The sequence below is a fragment of the Nicotiana attenuata genome, chromosome 12 (assembly GCF_001879085.1).
Source record: "Nicotiana attenuata strain UT chromosome 12, NIATTr2, whole genome shotgun sequence".
NCBI classification, from domain to species: domain Eukaryota; kingdom Viridiplantae; phylum Streptophyta; class Magnoliopsida; order Solanales; family Solanaceae; genus Nicotiana; species Nicotiana attenuata.
In genome coordinates, this window is record NC_032000.1 from 24,964,706 (window position 1) to 24,984,660 (window position 19,955).

The following is a 19,955-nucleotide window of genomic DNA, read 5'->3' on the forward strand; positions in this document are numbered from 1 at the left end:
AGCCTTGTATACCTTCGTAGTTGACTCACTTACCGTCATCTCACGGCACTCTCTTATACTGTAGATTTTTACAGCTCTAATTAGGCGAGCTTTATCGGGAAAATACATGCCCTTTGTCAGAACAGCTGGTCTAGACTCATCCCACATCGCTGACCGAATTTCGTCATCATCCCTTGTGAGGGCATCCACGTTCGGCATACTTGACAAATTATCAAGGTAGGGAATATTCCGCTCATGAAATGGCACGTGTGACTCGTACACTCTTTGTCTAGCGGGAGGTGGAGGAACATGCTCCCTCGTCAGCTCAGGTTCAACATTCACTTCCTCCTCATCATCACCCTCATCATGGAAGGGTGTGTCATCCCCAGACTCATCCGCATTGTTGTCATAATCACTATCATCTTCCAGACTCTGCGCATCAGCCAAATCACGAGTCAATACGCGTCTATGGGCAACTGTGTGAGGTCAGGAACGTCAAGAAGCTCGTTTTCACTGCACAAAAATAACAAAATGATAAGTTACCCAACTACATAAATACTTTTGATATAGCTATATCACTTTACTTACAAGTCGTATTGTCTTGACGTTTCATGATGGATATTTTCTTGTTGGTGATGACTCCCGGATGGACCACCGTGCTCCAATTCTCCAAAACTACGCATATTCCAACTAGGGACGGGGTCATAACTTGTAAAATTTATATCCGGACGGTACCCCCTATGAAAAATATAAGTGTTAATACAAATCCAATTAAAACATAAAATAAACATCGCTAAAGCTTAGAAATTTGAAGTTTACCAGTCGTCTTGTGGATTATATAAAGTCGAAAAATTATTTTGTGGCTGCTCATTCGTCGGTGGTGACAAGTTTAAATCAAGGCAAGCCCTTTCATCAGCAATCTGTCCGTTAAAATTGCTCCAGAATAACCACCCGATGACCGGGGGTTATCCCTACTATGCACGCCCTCATTATTAGGAACGTCTTCCACCTTGACGTACATTTCCAATAACTTTATTACAATAAATTTCCTATATTCATCCGGAATCCGCAAAAAATCTCTAAGAGTTTCATCATCCTCGATGTTAAACTCAGAATAATAAGCAAACCCCTGCGGAGTCACTGAATACGGAAACCTACCCGTTACTTTAAGGTTAACCGAATGCTTCCTCACACTCATTTTTTTACATAACAACGAAACCAATTTATCATACTCCATAGTAAGCGGCAATTTAACATGACACTGTGGAGGTGAGCTATACCTCACAGAGTTATTCTCCAGCACAACCTCCACCCCCCCCCCTCCAATATAATGAAACCCTTATTTTTGGCTCTTCAGACATTGTACAAAAATGATTGATAAGAAGAAGAGAGAAGTATGAACGGAAGTTTGAGTTTGTATTGAATGAATTTTCATAAAATTGAAACGCCTTTAAATAAGGCAAGGTACAGAATTGGTGGGGCCAAATTAATAAAAAAAATACTTAATTCGCAGTACAGTACTGCGAATTAGCTAAAAAAAATATTTTTTTAATGATACGCAGTAGAATAATGCGAATCAATATTTTTTTAACTAATTCGCAGTACTCTACTGCGCATTAATTAAATTTTTTTTTTTATTAATTCGCAGTACTCTACTGCGAATTACCTTAATGGCTAAATTTCCGTTAAGGTAATTCGCAGTATAGTACTGCGAATTATGTATTTAGGTAACTGTTTTTTTTAGCAGTAAAAACGTATTTTTTGTCAAAAAAACGTTAGAAAAGTTTCGGGCTCGTGTTTTGAGTCTAATCTTGGGAATGCGTATTTTTTCTACTTTAGCACTCCCTTGGATAGTTGGATCCACTTTAATGATTATTTTGTTCTTTTGCCGAATTCACCTTTTAGCATTAATTAACAATAAACTTAATCATATTAGCTTTAATTTACTTATTAGAACAAATTATTTTTAGGCTCTTTACTTCAAAGGCAACTTTGGAAAGAAAAGTTAATTTCTTTTTGGTATATGAAAAAATCAATTATTATGGACCACAAAAAGAAAGTTAAAAAATCACTTAAAGTGGACCGGAGAGAGTAAGAGCGAGTCACTAAATTTAAAAATTGTGCATTGGATTGGTGAACTTTACACATATGCTGCCTCTCACCACTAGGGGTGGCAAAAGGGTTAAAAGAAAACAGTTAACCACCAATATTATCCACTAAAAAATGGATTGAATAATGAACTTTTTAAAAACGGGTCAAATATGGATAAGAACCATATTATCCACTTAGAAAATGGATAACCAATGGGTCTAACTTTTACATTTGTAAAGCCTCAAATTGAGGGTTCCTCAAGTTTGGGAGACTAAGAATTCTCCCAAAAATGATCATATGCACGAAGTCATTGATAATATGGTTACCCATATTATCCGCCGATTAACCCGTTTTTTATCCGTATTAAATATGGGCCGGGTCGGATAATTTACCCATTTTTTATTACCCGTTTCCGACCCGACCCGCCCGTTTGCCGCTTCTACTCACCACCATACTGTTTAGAATCTGAGCTAATTAAGTGGGCGTTTGGATATAAGAATTGTAAAATTTCAAAAAAAATTAAAAAATAATTCAAGTGAAAATGGTATTTGAAAATTAGAGTTGTGTTTGGACATAAATATTGAATTTTTGTAGTGATCTGAAGTGAAAATTTTGAAAAATAGTTTTTAGTTCTTTAAATTTTTGAAAAATTTCTAAATTAATCTTCAAGTGGAAATCGAAAATTTATGACCAAAACACTGATTTTGAAGAAAAGTAAAAAAAATATCAAAAAAAGGAATCCTTTTTATGGTCAAATAGTATGCAACTATGTGCATAGCTGTACTTGAAACCGTTAAGAGTCTTCTTTTGTCTTTTTCTTTCTCTTTAAAAATGTTCTGTTATAAATATATTATATTATGGATGTTCATACTCCGTTGTAAATAAGTTTCCTGAAGAAGTTTATCCATATGGGGCTCCGCCGTAAATATGTTTATCTATTTAGTACTCTATTGGAAATAAGCCTCCTGCAGAAGCTTATCACTTCGGTACCCGATTATGGATAAACATTACTTCCGGTAGAAGATTATCCATACCGGGTATAATAAGCTTATCCTTTCAGTACTCCGTTATGGATAAACATTACTCTTAGTATAAGATTATCCGTATCTGGTATAGTAGCAGCTTACACAGCAACTTGTAGTAGCAGCTTACACAGCAGCTTGTAGTAGCAGCTTACACAACAGCTTGTAGTAGCTTACACAGCAGCTTGTAGTAGCAGCTTACACAGCAGCTTACAGTAGCAGCTTACACAGCAGCTTGTAGTAGCAGCTTACGCAACAACTTCCTTTCTTCTATAAATAGAAGAGATTTCAGTTCATTATGTACATCAGTTTGAAGTTGAATAATATTAATCTCTCTCTCTATACTTGTCTTTGATTTCTTTACTTTAAAGTCTTTATTTTATAACACGTTATCGGCACGAGACTCTGCCATTTTGAGCACTTCGAATTTAATTTCTATTTCAGTGTTAATCTCTCATGTAAGGCGACACTCTTACGTCCGTGGTTAGATCTTGTTCACTCCGAGCATCATAAGGCAGGTTATATCCTTGAGGTGATGAGCTTTTCTCCGTGGCAATAGTGATGTGGATATCACTTACGTCTGGAGTGGCCAAATTTGTGTAAAGTAATTTGAGCTTTTTGCTTATATTTGGTTTAATATCTTTATCATCGCTTGCTTGGTTATATGCTACGTATACAGTACCTATTTTGGTATTAGTTTTCATCCTTATTATCTTAATAAAGGATTATAAAGTGGATAACATTGTTAGATCCACTTAAACTCCAACAGAGTTTGCAAGAAATATATAACCACCAGAAGTGGTTATGTTTTGTATATCTCATTGTAACTAAATTTTGTTAACCACCAGAAGTGGTATATGCCTATAACCACCAGAAGTGATAATTTAGCTTCCTATGGTTACAATTGAAGATAAGCTAGAGAAAATTTCTCTATATTACTTGCATGCCTCGATTTGCTCCTGAAGTAGCATTGTCTTAAAAGAGGTTGAAGCATCACACGATTTGGTGTGATTAATGCAGGTTCAGATAATTATCTTCTGTTTCCTGAAGGATGAGAACTTTTGATAAATATTAATCCATTACCCGAAGTGAATGTGACAATATTAATAAAGCTCGTAAATATGAACGCGCTTTTGATATGAATATATTACAATTCACCTCCAGAAGAGGTAATATGATTGAGAGAATATATACTCATTTTTTCGTATTTTAAATTTACTCCTGAAGAAGTAACACAATTGACATTCTCTCATGAAGCAAGAAAATATTATGAAATTTTATCTCTCTGTGCTTAAACAAAATAATAAGCTATTCAAAGTTATTTTTGGCGCACATTTTCATTCCCTGGAGTGAATGAAGAAATACCATAACTCATGTCCTCATAGGAGCCCTTCATGCTCGGGTACCTTTGTAGAAGAGGTAGAATAACAAAGGATATAAATCTTGTTTTTGTGGCATAAAAATCATTGTCGCACGTACCCGTTGTACGTAAAATATCTTGAAAATTTTTATTAAATATCATTCCAAGGAAAAAGTATTCTTGTAGAATGCTTTCTACTACAACCACATTAATATGTTATGGTTAGTTATCGAGTTCCCCGAAGGAAATAACAACTTATGTATCTTTCCCTGAAGGATGTAATGACTATGTGGTTGCCGCTTTGATATAAAATATTCAGATGTTAATGGAGTTTCTCCCTGAAGGAGATATTTGTCACAAAGTTGGTGGTAAAAAATACTGAAATTCTTAATTTCTTATATTTATAAATTTAGAATTATCTATATATTGTTAATTTGATTATGATTTTCTCTCATGACACCAGAAGTGTCTGAGCACTATTTGGTAGTACATAATTTATCAACAACTCCTGAAGAGCTAACTGTTTATCTAGAAGACACATGACACCAGTAGTGTCTGATAAATATTAAATTGTGGATAATAAATGAAGGCTCTCGAAGAGTTTATGTACAAATATGTCATTCATATTATATGATTATGGTCAAAACATATGTTGTAGTAAACCTGAAGTTTACTAATACAAATGACTATCATATTGAGACTACAAATGATTGGAAGATTGAAAATCTTCATGTTTCCACAATCATAGGGGGTAAAATAATATGTATGTGAGAAGTTACCCGCCTTATTCTTTAATTTGTACTACATCATATATCATAGTAAACCAGAAGTTTACTAATACAAAAGCAGCTACAGTAAATCAGAAATTTACTTATACAAAAATAGTCACAGTAAATCAGGAGTTTACTAATGCAAAAGTTTGTGCCATAGTAAACCAGAAGTTTACTAAGAGATAGCACATTCCATGATAAACTTGAAGTTTCATTTGCCATTTTTAAAAGAATTCAGATAAGCATATACTGAGGAACCAGAAGATTCTTCAAGAATTCTCTTGTGCTGCTTGTTCTCATAATAAATTGATTATACCGGCTAAAGTTGGGACTAAATCCCTGAATTCTGAAATATATAAAAGGTGAATATGGGCCCATTCACCTGTCATGTGAACCACTTATAGATGCATATATAAGATGGTTACATGTATGTTTATTGTCAACCTGCAGTTTGGCATTTGAGATTGCTTTTCTCAATTAAGAGCATAACTTTCAGATTATGAAATCAAGACAATTCATCTTGTTAATGCTGGTTTATATCCAAGCTGGTTTAGCATTGAATACCTCCTACTAATGGCTAAACTATTGCTTATGAGAACAAAGCTTCATATGTTGGTCTAAGATATTCTAAATTGCATACAGCAACACTTGTATGCGCCAGACCAACAATATATGATAAAGTCCTCCCCTCATAATTGGTTTAGGATCAGAAATCAAATATTTTTACTATCTTTTGATGTGTGGTATATGATTAATTTTTCTACCACAATACACAAAGATATGTTTCCCAAAGAAGATTGAGGATATATGTTAGTTTTTCTAACATTTGGGGGATGGAATAAACAGCTGAAAAATATGCTATATGAATCGAATTATCATTAATATGATCCTCACTTAGAAGATAATTCTAGTCAAATGCCAGAAGCATTTGCTGATCCAAAATTTAATATCATATTTCAGCTGCAAATGCTCCTATTAAAATTAAAGTCCCTGAAGGATAGAGTTTACTGTATGCATGAAGCGTGGTAGACCAATCGGTTCCAAAGGTAACAATCCTTGAAAAATGATAAGGAGCTAATGATCAAAATAATAATAATGAGGAGGAAATAAGCTCTAGAAGAGCCCACGACATAACATTTCATGAAACTCCAGAAGAAGTTCAAGTACATGAAAATAAAGAAAGTGATGAGATCTCAACAAGTTATGTCGCTTACAAACCAATACAAAGTGATCGTCGACGATATATTTGATACAATATAGTGCACAATATTGTAAAAGATTGTGAGGATCGGACCTGTAGTCCAGACACTTGAAGATGTCACGCCATTTAAATGTAAGTCATAACTTATATGACTCATTCGATTAAGTCTATTTGAAGATCCCTGAAGGATTTAAAATGCTTGAAGCATATAATTCAAAGTCTCAGAAAATGTACTCGATCAAATTATAAAGATCTTTGTACGGTTTAAAGCAATATGGGCATATGTGGTATTATCGCCTCAGTGAATATTTGCTGAAAGAAAGTTACATATATGATGTTATTTGTCCATGTATTCAGAATTTGATATACTTGTTGTTTATGTTGATGACATAAATCTTGTTGGAACTCCAGAATAGCTCCAAAAGGCAATTGAACATCTTAAGAAAGAATTTGAGATAAAAGACAAAACTTTGTCTTGGTCTGCAAATTTAACATTTAGCGGACAGGATCTTTATCCATCAATCTGCCTATACAGAAAGGGTCTTAAAACGCTTTTACGTGGACAAAGCGCACCCATTGAGTACACCAATAGTTGTTCGATCACTTGAAGTAGATAAGAATTTGTTCCGACCTCCAGAAGAGGATGAGGAACTCCTTGGTCCCGAAGTACCCTATCTCAGTGCAATTGGTGCACTAATGTATCTTGCTAATGCTACAAGGCCTGATATAGCATTTTCTGTTAATTTACTAGCAAGATACAGTTCTTCTCCTACACGAAGACATTGGAACGGGATTAAGCATATACTGCGATATTTAAAAGGAACTCTTGATATGGGTTTGTTTTATGCTAACAAAGATAGTGCAGATCTTGTTGGTTATGTAGATGCAGGTTATTTATCTGATCCCCATAAAGCTCGATCTCAAATCGGGTACGTGTTTACATATGGAGGTACTGTCATATCATGGCGCTCCACAAATCAATCTATTGTTGCTAATTTAAATCATGCCGAGATAATAGCTATTCATGAAGCAAGTAGGGAATGCGTATGGTTGAGATCAATAATTTATTTTATTCGAGAAAAATGTGGTTTGGAATGTGAGAAAAGACCCAAAATTTTATACGAAGACAATGCTGCGTCCATAGCTCAATTGAAGGGAGGATTTATAAAAGGAGACAGAACGAAGCACATTTCACCAAAATTATTCTACACACACGACCTTCAGAAAAATGGTTACATTGATGTGCAACAAATCCGTCCAAGTGATAATCCAGCAGATTTATTCACTAACTCTTTGCCAACTTCAACTTTTGAGAAGATGGTATACAAGATTGGAATGCGGAGACTCAAATATTTGAAACAAGGTTTTCATCAGGGGGAGTAAAATACACGATGCACTCTTTTTTCCTTACTGAGGTTTTTTTCCCATGGAATTTTCCTTATAAGGTTTTTAATGAGGCACCTAGCAATGCGTATTACTAAATATGTGTACTCTTTTTCCTTCACTAGGATTTTTTTCCCACGTGGTTTTTCCTAGTAAGGTTTTAATGAGGCACATTATCTTTTAATGAACATCCAAGGGGGAGTGTTATAAATATATTATATTATGGATGTTCATACTCCGTTGTAAATAAGCTTCCTGAAGAAGTTTATCCATATGGGGCTCCGCCGTAAATATGTTTATCTATTTAGTACTCTATTGGAAATAAGCCTCATGCAGAAGCTTATCACTTCGGTACCCGTTTATGGATAAACATTACTTCCGGTAGAAGATTATTCATACCGGGTATAATAAGCTTATCCTTTCAGTACTCCGTTATGGATAAACATTACTCTTAGTATAAGATTATCCATATCTGGTATAGTAGCAGCTTACACAGCAGCTTGTAGTAGCTTACACAGCAGCTTGTAGTAGCTTACACAGCAGCTTGTAGTAGGAGCTTACACAGCAGCTTGTAGTAGCTTACACAGCAGCTTACAGTAGCAGCTTACACAACAACTTGTAGTAGCAGCTTACGCAGCAGCTTCCTTTCTTCTATAAATAGAAGAGATTTCAGTTCATTATGTATATCGGTTTGAAATTGAATAATATTAATCTCTCTCTATACTTGTCTTTGATTTCTTTACTTTAAAGTCTTTATTTTATAACACTTTTGCATTTGTATTTCGCTTTTTCCGTAGGCAAATGTCTTTCTTTTTATTGGTTTATAAAATCCATTTCAATTTTACCGCTTAGACATCAGATGGAGAAACCATAGGATATGAACACTCAAATAGAATTTCAGAGTAGGGACGTGATTGGTACAATTATTATTTTTGGGGACCAAATCTCGATCTCTCTAAAACATTTCGGACCATAAACCTACTTTTGTCTGCTTAGCATGTAGGCGCTGAACTTGCGTTTGACCCACACTTTTTAGTAGATGCAAAGACCAGTTTCAACACGACAATAACGTGGATAACGAGGCCGGTGCTACTCGTTGTATTGGTCTAAATTTGACGACTTGGTAATGGTAGATAAACAGAATCGAGGACGAAGTCGACTACGGCGTAATAGCGGGAAGCCGTCCTCGGAAAGGCTATTGTCAAGGATGAGCAGTTGAAATAAAAAAATAACGGTAGGATAGATTTAGAAATGGACAGAAGGAATATTCCTTTGGATATTTCTTATTTTGTACTTTTTAGGATTTCTTGAAAATACTCCTTATAAATAAGAAGAGATAGAGAACAAGAGGGAGATCTTCACTTTCTGATAAGGGCATATTGTAAAAGGTTAGACTATATATACAAAAGTTGTCTTGTTTACTGATTTTCCTATCCAAGCACACGTTGTTTAATCTTTGTTTACAAGATCCAAAGATTCCTTATCCATCTTCACTTGTTATCTTTCCGCGTTGCTGGGAGAAAAAATCATCCAAATCATATAAGTAATTGGGTGGTAGATTCTTTCTTATTATATTTATTGCCATTATCTAAATTTATTGCATGTTCATGTTATAATATTTATTGGTAATCATTGAGTATAAATCGGCGATTTACTGTTCTCCAACGTTGTTCATCTTATTAACTTCCTACAATATTTGATCTAAAATTTATTATATTTAACTAAGATTTATCCTTTATTTTTTCATTAATTAATTTAACAAAAGGTTTAACACTTTTTGGTCAAACACTGACACTGTGGGCTGGAGCCCCGCACCAAAACGAAATGGAAGTCATGGTCAATCTCAAAAGAACCACGGGACGAGATTATGATTTTGCTGTATGCGTTGATAGTGTAAAGAGATTGTGTGTTATTTAATTAACTGTAATAAGTTATTGTTCTATTTTCATATTACTTCACTAAGCTTGAAAGTTACATGTGACAAAGGTCAATTAAATTTGATTAGAGAAAAATTCTATGCTCTGTCTGCACATAGGGGTGAAGTCCTATTCAATTATGTTTTTCGTAGTTAGGACGCTATTTCGATTTTCTATTATTGAATCTCAACGTACCCAAAAACAAACGAAAAAGGGTCAAAAGTTGTATTTGTACTTTATGAATAGAATAAGAGCCCGTTTGGCTTAGCTGATTTAGAGTAGCTGATAAGTATATGTGCTGAAAAGCACTTTTAAGTGCTGAAGCTGATTTAAACACTAAGCAGTTACATGTTTGGATAAAAGTGCTGAAATTAATAATAAGCAGCTAAAAAATTGGGTATACAAAGAGTTTGTTTTTAAAAAGAAGTATTTTAGGGATAGAATAGTAAATATTTTGGTCAAACCTAAAGTGCTTATAAGCTGAAATTTGATAAGTTGGGGGAGACCAACTTATGGCTTTTGGCTTGTTTTGGCTTGTTTTGGCTTATAAGCACTTTTAATTTTACCAAACGCGTAGATAAGCCAAAAAGTACTTATAAGCAAATTTGACCAGCTTATAAGCTTAGCCAAACACCCTCTAATTTTACCCTCCCTCAAAAGTTGGTATCAGAATTACCGCTCTTGTGACTAAAATGGCTCGCTTATGCCCTTTTCGACTAACAAACTCATTTTTCTGAAATTTTAAATTCCAATCCTTTTCTTAATCTTATTCTAAATGCCACCTCCCCTTTTTTTAAACTAAACCCCCTATCCACCCTTACTTTTATACCCCACCCAACCCCTTATTTTAATTTTTTTCCTCTTCCATTTTTTTTGTCTTTCTTCTTCCTCTTTTTTCAACCTTCATTAAAGAACTTCACTATAGCTGGGCAAAAATCCCAAAAAATTATTTTGTTGGTTCTATTCGTAATTAAAGCAAACTAGACATTTATTATACAAAATTCAATATACTTTACTCTACTGATAAAAAATAAAAAGCAAAAAGGTCGAACATATTTCTTCTCCTGCTTTTAGGTGAAAAGCCAATCAAACATTGAGAACCAACTTGACATGTGATTCCTAGTTTTCTGGCAAAAGAAGAAAAGGTTTAAAGAAAGAATACAATCTTGCAAACAAATTCATTTGACTTCATTTGACAGTTTTAGTAGCTTCGTTTCAAGATTCATTAGTTTGAATAAATTGGAACAAACAAGAAATTTCCATTTATTTTCTTTAGCCAAAGCAAAATAAGAAAAGAAAAATTAGTTATCCTCTATCTCCTTTGTTCTCTGTTACACTTTTGATATATTTTTTTTGGATATTTGATTAAGAAAAGCAAATAAAGAAAATATAAACTTTCATTATCAAGGCTGAATTAATATTCTCATACAGAACCTAGTACTGATATATCCATTCCTAAAAGGGTACCTTTCTGACAAACCTATAATACCTGGACACCTAGCTACTTCTAGAATACTCTATTGGCCATAGCTGGCTCTTTTAGGGAAAACATATATTAACTCTACTTGGACTACTATAAGCTATTGGGCTACTACTTACGGCCTTCAATTGTTGATAAAAGCCCCTGCGATCCGAAATGATAGCTTTCGACACTATTATTAACCCTCTTCGTGACATTTCACTTCCCTTAAGAACCTTGATTAGGAAACTGAGATTTCAAGTCTTCCCAAGTAGCTTCATCTGGGGACAAGTTTGCCGATTGAACCAAGACCTGTGTAGCAACTTTTCTGCCCTTTTTACCATTCTCCTTTCTAGAATGGTCATGGGTTCAGTCAAAATTTGGCCCTGAAGTGCAATATGGAGGATCATGTGATGCAATTATCTTATCTCCGACCTTCTTCTTAAGCTGTGACACATGAAAAATGGGGTGAATTTTTGTACCAGCGGGCAGTCAGAGCTCATAGGCAACTTGGCCAATTTTGCGAAAAATTGAGCTGATAGTTTCAGGTTTCTCCTTACGGCCACAGAGGTTTGACGATAAGGTTGTAACTTTAAGAACACCCAATCACCAATTTCGAACTTTCTTTCACTTCTTTTAACATCCGCATATTGTTTCATACGATTTTGTGCTTTTGTGAGGTTATCATGATGGACTTTACTCATCAATTGCCTGTCTCTGAGCATCTGATCAACCTCCCCTAATTTAGACTGTGCTATTAATTCAAAAGAGGGTTGCGAAGGTTCATAACCATACAAGGCCTTGAAGGGCGTCATGGCAATTGCTGATTGAAAATTGGAGTTGTACCATAATTCAGCTAAAGAAAGCCACTTGCTCCACTCTGATGGTTTATGGCCAGTCATGACACATGTGTTGAGCCTTTCTGATTGCCCATCCGTTTGAGGATGATACGTAGTGCAAGGCCAGCACTAGGGCCTTTACCATAGCCAACCAGTTTTAAATCTTCAAAAGCTAGAGTAGCCTCTTCATTCCAAATAAAATTCCCTTTTTGAGCAAATTAGTTAATGGTTTACTGATCAAAGCGAAGCCTTTTATGAACCTGCGATAGTAACCAGTACGGCCTAAAAATCCTCTTAATTCCTTGATGGTTTTAGGTTGAGGCCACTGTAGCATAGCTTCCATTTTGTTCTCATCCCTGCTAATCCCTTTGGCACTGTTAATGTTACAAAGATATTCCACCTTTGATTGAGCAAAACCACACTTGGATTTCTTGGATAACAATTTGTTAGACCTCACCAGATTAAAAACAATTTCCAAATGAGTCACATGTTCTTTTAGGTTAGCACTGTAAATCAGAATATCGTCAAAAAAGACTAGCACGAACTTTCTGAGATAAGGCCCAAAAACTTTATGCATCAGGGCTTGGAATGTGGCTGGTGCATTAGTGAGCCCAAAGGGCATCACCCTAAATTCCCGTATCCCATGATGGGTTCGAAAAGAAGTCTTTGGCACATCACTTTCTTTCATCCTAATCTGATGGTAGCTGGACCTCAAGTCTATCTTTGAAAAACATTGGGCTCCAGGTAATTCGTCCAACAAGTCCTCCACCACTGGCATAGGATATTTATTTTTGACTGTGATCTCGTTCAATCTGCGATAATCCACGCATAACCTCCAACTAGAGTCCTTCTTTTTCACCAGTAGAACTGGAGAAGCAAATGGGGAAACACAAGTGGTTTATTGTTTGGTCCTTTAGCATTTCTGCCACAATCTCTTCTATCGTATTTTTTTGCTCAAAAGAGTAACAATAAGGTCTGAGATTGGCTGGGTTGGATCTAGGGATTAGCTCAATGGAGTGATCACACTCGCGACCTAGAGGAAGTTCAATGAGATCTTTGAACAATTCTGGGTAGCGGCCCAATGATGTTTCAACTTCTGCTGGAATGGGCTTGTCAACACCCTTGGCCTCTACCATCATTAGTTGCGCCACATAGTTGCATTGCCCTTTATGCAGCAACTTCCACATTTCCTTGGCTTCTAGTGTCTTTAATTTGTCTAGATTGGTGTCAATGAACAGGTGAATCACTTGGGAATCTCTGATGAATGAAATTCCCAATGGTCTAGTGTTTAACTTAATTGGATCCACTGAATCAATCCAATCCATTCTCAACACTAAATCACAGCCGCCAATCTCAAATAAAGGGAGATCAAACATAAATTCAACCTCTTGCATTTGCCACTTAAAATTGCAACAAATTTGAGTGCTTAGAACGAACTGGCCATTAGCTACCTTCACTCTCATGGGCCTAGGAAAATTTTCCACCTGAGCTGAGAGAGATTTAGCCAGGCGTGGGTCCACAAGCTGTGGGTGGACCCACTATCAATCAGCACTACAAATATCTATTTCTTGGCCCAACCAATGATTTTAATGGTTCACGGTGATTTACTGAGACCCAATAAAACCATTAATGACAATTTCCCTTGGTCTTGGGCTTCTGGCCCATCTTCTTGCACAGGCTCAATGAGCTCCTTTTGAGCATCACAAAATTCCTCCCGTTCCATTGCCTGGAGATTTTTAGGCTTGCATTGGTGACCTGGGCATATTTGTCGTAGCATTTATGACACAAACTTCTCTCTTTGCATTCTTCAAAGGATAATTTCTTATCCGTGGTTGCATTAGTTTTGACAACTTGAGCCGTTCGAGATTGTTGGTGGGAGTGGGCCGGTGGCAGTGAAAGAATGGGTTTGTTGGTGGTATAGGTAAATTTATGGGAGAACTGGGATAATCGTTTGTAGAGGGAGTTGAAGGATTGATCATGCAATTTAGCACACTGGTAAACCTCTAATAACGATTTGAGGATTTTCCCATTGCACTAATGTTTGAATATCTGGTTTCAAACCTCCAATAAAACAAGTCACAAAATAAGGTTCCTTAAAGGACGGGTTCACTAAGCAACGAAGTTCCTCAAGCTTACGAATGTAACTTTCAACATCAGTAGTCTGGTCCAAACGTTAAATTGCAATACCACCTGCATAGGTTCAGTATTACCAAACCTTAGGCAAACATCCTGACAAAAACTAGCTCATGTAACGTTACCCTCCTTGTCAGCCACGTAACTACAGAACCAGTTATCCACAAATTCTCTAAAATGAATTGTAATTTTAAGTCATTCGTTTATCCTCCGTGACCTAGTATAGATCAAAAAATTTTTGGCAACGAATGACCCAACTTGTTAGGTTGCGCTCATCAAACTCTGGGAAGGACAACCATTTTTCCTATCATCTCTTCCACCCATTTTGATGATGCTGCAAATTCTAACATTTTTGACTCAAATGTAGCCTGGCGATCATCCATTTTTTCAAATTTTGTATTGGAATCTGCTGCAAAAGACAAAAACTTGCGTTTCAATGATTTTAATCCTTCTTCAACAGAAGGATTCGCTCAAGATCTCCCATCACGATGCCAAGACCACCGCCCTGATACCAAAATTGTTACACTTTTGATATTTTTGATTAAGAAAAGCAAATAAGGAAATCAAAGAAAAGATAAACTTTCATTATCAAGGCTGAATATTCTCATACAGAACCTAGTACTGATATACCCATTCCTAAAACGGTAAAATGGACCCCTTTTTGACAAACCTATAATACCTGGACACCTAGCTACTTTTAGAATACTCTATTGGCCACAACTGGCTCTTTTAAGGAAAACAAAAATTAACTGTACTTGGACTACTATAGCTACTACTTACAGCCTTCAAGTTGGGCTGCGCTAGGCCCAATTGTTGATAAAAGCCCCACGACCCGAAATGATAGCTTCAGACACTATTATTAACCCTCTTCGTGACATACTCATTCATAGTCTCATCCCTTTTTACAAATTCAACCAGATAACAAGACTTATTATTTCAATAATCGTTTTATAGTGAGCTTAGATCGTTTGTGTCAATTTTACATTTATTCCTATTCAATATGTTCACAATAATTCATTTTGGCAGAAGAGAAGTTGATGAAGCTCTTTAATGTAGGTTGAAAAGAGAGGAAGAAAAGAGAGAAAAAAAAACTAAAATAAAGGGCTGGGGTATAAAAGTAAGGTGGTAAAAAAAGAAGGGTTATTAGGATATATTAAATAGGATTGAGAAAAGAATTTGAATTTAAAAATTCTTAACATGAGTTTGCTAGTCGAAAAGGGCATTAGCGAGTCATTTTGATCACGATAGGGATAGTTCTAATACTAACTTTTAACATAGGGTAAAATTATTCTATTTCCAATTAAACCGAATCAAAATATTTCCATACGATTTTGCCGGTCCAGTTTCTTCCATCTGATCTATCTGGGCCGTTTTGGACCTCTTTCCTTTCGGCATATTAAGTTTCTCAAACCCAGCCATTTATATAGAAAAAAGATTTGGTTAGCACTTAGCCGTATTAATTTGTGGATATATTCCGTATACAAGGACGATGACAATCCTACATATACACTATTCTGCTTCAACATGTGCATGACATCCCAAAAGTATCATTAAAGTGTAGTGCACAACTGATGAGAAGAAGCCCCATGAACGAGTCAGTGAAAGCAAGAAAAGGAATTTAGGGCTTCAGACAAAGGAGAGGGGATTTCCGACAAAGGAAGATGTTTATGATATAACAAGGAATAAGAAAGTTATTTGCACAAAAGGCCTTGAGATATGGAGCAATCACAGCCATTGATAAAGGAATTGATAGATTCAATCTCAACCATTCAGATCAAGTGAGGGACAACCAAAATTATTTCCACATATGTGAGACGTGTAGATAACACTGTAAAGAATAAATGCAGTTAGTTTGTTAATTGGTAGCAAATAACAATTAGACAACTGTACAGGATTTTATTTTCTTTTATGATTTTTTGTTTACATAGAATATACAGAGGATATGTCGTGTATGTGTGTGTGTGTGTGTATATATATATATATATATATATATATATATATATATAGGGCAGTCCATGGAATAAAACTTACACATAAAATTCTGCACATTCTCTCTTTAATTCTTCATAATCTTTCATGGTATAAGAGCAGTGAAGCTCGATCCTTGAAGAAAGTTTTTCATCATCTTTTTTGTGAGAATTTTCTATCACATTCATCATCCCTGACAACACTCAGACCTCCCTAACTCAATCTGCATCTGGAAATGCAGTAACCATTGATCAGAATCATCCTTACTTTCTTCTTTCGTCTGATGCTCCTAGAATGACACTTGTCAATGCTGCTTTTGATGGGGGAGGATTTCAGAGCTGGAGAAGATCAGTACTGATATCCCTTTCAGCTAAAAATAAAATTTGGATTTATCAACGTTTCATGCCCTGCACCTGCTTCGCTTCAACAGATTATTAACTTTGGAGCAGATACAACGATATGGTGACATCCTGGCTGCTGAACTCACTGTCCAAAGACATTGGAGACAGTGTAATTTACTCAAAATCTGCAAAAGGCCTCTGGATAAGCTTGGAGCACAGGTTTGGTCAATCAAATGGAGCAAAATTGTACCACCCGAGGAAAGAACTATCTGGATTAGTACATGGTACAAATGATATAGCAAGCTACTTCAAAAAACTCAAAAGATTGTGGGATGAATTGGACTCACTTAGATGTGATGTCAAATGCAATTGCCTATGTGTTTGTGAAGGTATGCAGAAATTTGAGAAGTCACTAAAGGATGAAAGCCTCATTCAATTCCTTATGGGATTGAAGGATATTTATGGTCAAGCAAGGGGAAATATACTCATGATGAACCCTCTACCCAGCATAAATTATGCCTACTCCCTTGTATTTCTGGATGAAAATCAAAGAGAAGTATATGCTAATCCTCTCATTTCTCGTGATTCTTCATCATTCATGGTAAGGAATCAAGGTAATTCAATTCAAAGGAATTTTCCATAATGGAATGGGAAGCGATCAGAAAGGTTTACTGGACAGTCTCAGAAGTACTGGAATAATCCTCAAAAGCCTAGGTTTCCACCATAAAGGACCTCAACTTTCAAAGGAAAGAAGACAAAGTTCAACCCTAATGTATCTTGCACCAACTGCAAGAAGACATGACACTATGTGGTTGATTGTTATAGGATCATAAGGTTTCCTGAGGAGTTTGAGTTCACTAATGGAAAAGGAAATCAGGGAACAATCAGGAGCGATGGAGTTTTATCTGGAGAACAGGGGGAATATCCAAACAACAATAACTACAATCAAATACTGAATCAACATCTTTCCAAAGATCAGTTTTCGCACTTGGTTCAGTTGATCAAACAGGTCAAAGTGGGAGAATCAGGGAGCTCTTACTCAGATATTAATGCAAATGTTGTAGCTGGTACAAATATCAAATATTCTGGAACCTGTTTCTCAGTTTTTAATACAAGCACCTGGATCATAGATTCAGGGGCTTCAGAACACATGTGCTTTGACTCAAATACTTTTATCTCTTTATCTCCTCTTCCAGTTCTTATAAATATTAATCTTCCTAATTCACAATCACTCATATAGGCAGGATTTCTATCTTACCTAATTTTGTTCTAGAAAATGTTCTTCATGTCCCAAGTTTCAGATACAATTTACTATCAGTAAATAGATTTTGTTCACAATTTTATTGCATTATCTCATTCTCATCTGGTCAACGTGTGTTGCAGGCACCTTTAATGAAGAGGCCTCAAGTTCTTGGTGAAGCTAGAAAAGGATTATAACTATTGGAGCCTAATGCTGAAAGTACTAAGTCTATAAATCAAGAAAACGTAGTTCAAACATCATAACAAAATGCCTTTAGTTTTCAATTCCTTATCAATTTTTTTGCAAATGCAATCTCTGATGTAAACCTTTGCACATTAGATTGGGGCATTTTCCTTTTCATCAATGAAGCATCTCAGTTTTATTTCATTTCCTGTCCAATTCTGAATGTTTATTTGATATATGCCCTAAAGCTAGGAAAACTAGGAATCCTTTTCCTTTAAGTCAAATTAAATTCAAAAGAGCATTTGAGTTAATAAATGTTGATATTTGGGATTCATACAAAGTTCTTACTTATAATGGATTTAAATATTTTCTAACTATTATGGATGATTTCAGCAGAGGGACTTGGACTTTCCTGATTAGTACCAAAAGAAATGACTTTGGGGTACTAAAGAATTTCCTAATAATGGTTGAAAGACAGTTTGGTGTGAAGATGCAGAAACTAAGGACAGATAATGCTTTTGAGCTTGGGAAAGGATCTCAAAAAGCTGCTTTGCTTTCCTCTCAAGGAATAATTCACCAAACATATTATGTTGCAACCCCTCAACAAAATGGAATACTTGAGGGGAAACACAGACATCTTTTGGAATGACAAGAGCATTGCTCTTTCAATCACAAGTTCCTATTTGTTACTGGGGTGAGTGTCTGTTGACTGCAACATTCTTAATTAACAAGTTGCCTTCTAAAGTACTTAAGGGTCAGAACCCTTATTTCATGCTGTTTGGATAGCCCCCTTCCTATGATTCTCTTAGAAGTTTTGGTTATGTTTCTGCTTTATCTAATGGTAGAAGTAAATTTGACCCAAGAGCAAAGACATGTGTATTTTTGGGCTACCCTTTGGGTCAAAAGGGTTACAAGCTGCTAGAATTGGATACCAAGAAGATCATTGTCTCCGAAGATGTTCATTTCCATGAATCCAAGTATCCATTTGCTACATTTGCCCCTTCCACAGATCCCATATTTCCTATCTCCTCGCCTCCTGATAACTCACCACCTAATCCAACACCATGTAATGGAACCTGAAATTGTCTTGCTCTCATCACCTAGTCCTAGCATAGTCAACTCACCTTGCTTCTATAACTCTCCTGATACTCCTGGACAGAGTGAGAATCACTTCTATAATTCCCCTGATACTCCTGGACAGAGTAAAAATCACTTCTACTATTCTCCTGAACAGAGTAAGACTCCGTAGGAAGTCAATCAGAGTGAGTAAATGGCATGTCATCTAAATGATTATGTTTGCAACAATATTTACCTCACAGATTTGACTACCTCCTGTTTTGCTCAACCTAGTAAACCTCATGTCTATTCTTTTAGAGCTTTATCTAATCATAATCAGCACATCATGCAATCTATTTCAGAAATTTCACAACCTAGTAATTTTTCTCAAGCTTCTATGCATCCAGGGTGGCAACAAGCAAATGCTTTCAGAGATTAAGGCTGTGGAAGCCAATAACATATAGGAGGTGACTATTTTACCACTCGGCAAGAAGGCTTTACCTTATAAATGGGTATACAAGGTAAATCACAACTCTAATGGAACTGTAGAAAGACTGAAGGCAAGGTTGGTGGTGAGGGGGAATATACAGAGAGAGGGAATCGACTATACTGAGACCTTTTCCCCTGTGGTCAAGATGACTACCACATGATGTCTAATGGCAGTAGCAGCTAAGAAGAATTGGCTTATTTATCAGTTAGATGTCAATAGTGTATTCGTATACAAGAATTTACAAGAAGAGATTTTTATGAAGTTCCCGGTAGGTTTATCTTCTCCTAGTCCTAATCATGTGTGTCTCCTCAAGAAATCATTATATGGTTTAAAGCAAGCTTCATGGCAGTGGTATGCTCGGCTTGCTGGTGCACTAAGCTTCAAAGGGTATTATCCTTCTTTAAATGACTATTCTTTGTTTTTCAAAAAGCAAGGGACTTTCGTTTGCATTATTGCCGTCTATGTAGACGACATTCTTATTAGTGGCAATCATCCAGAAGAAATCACAGAACTCAAAAAACTTT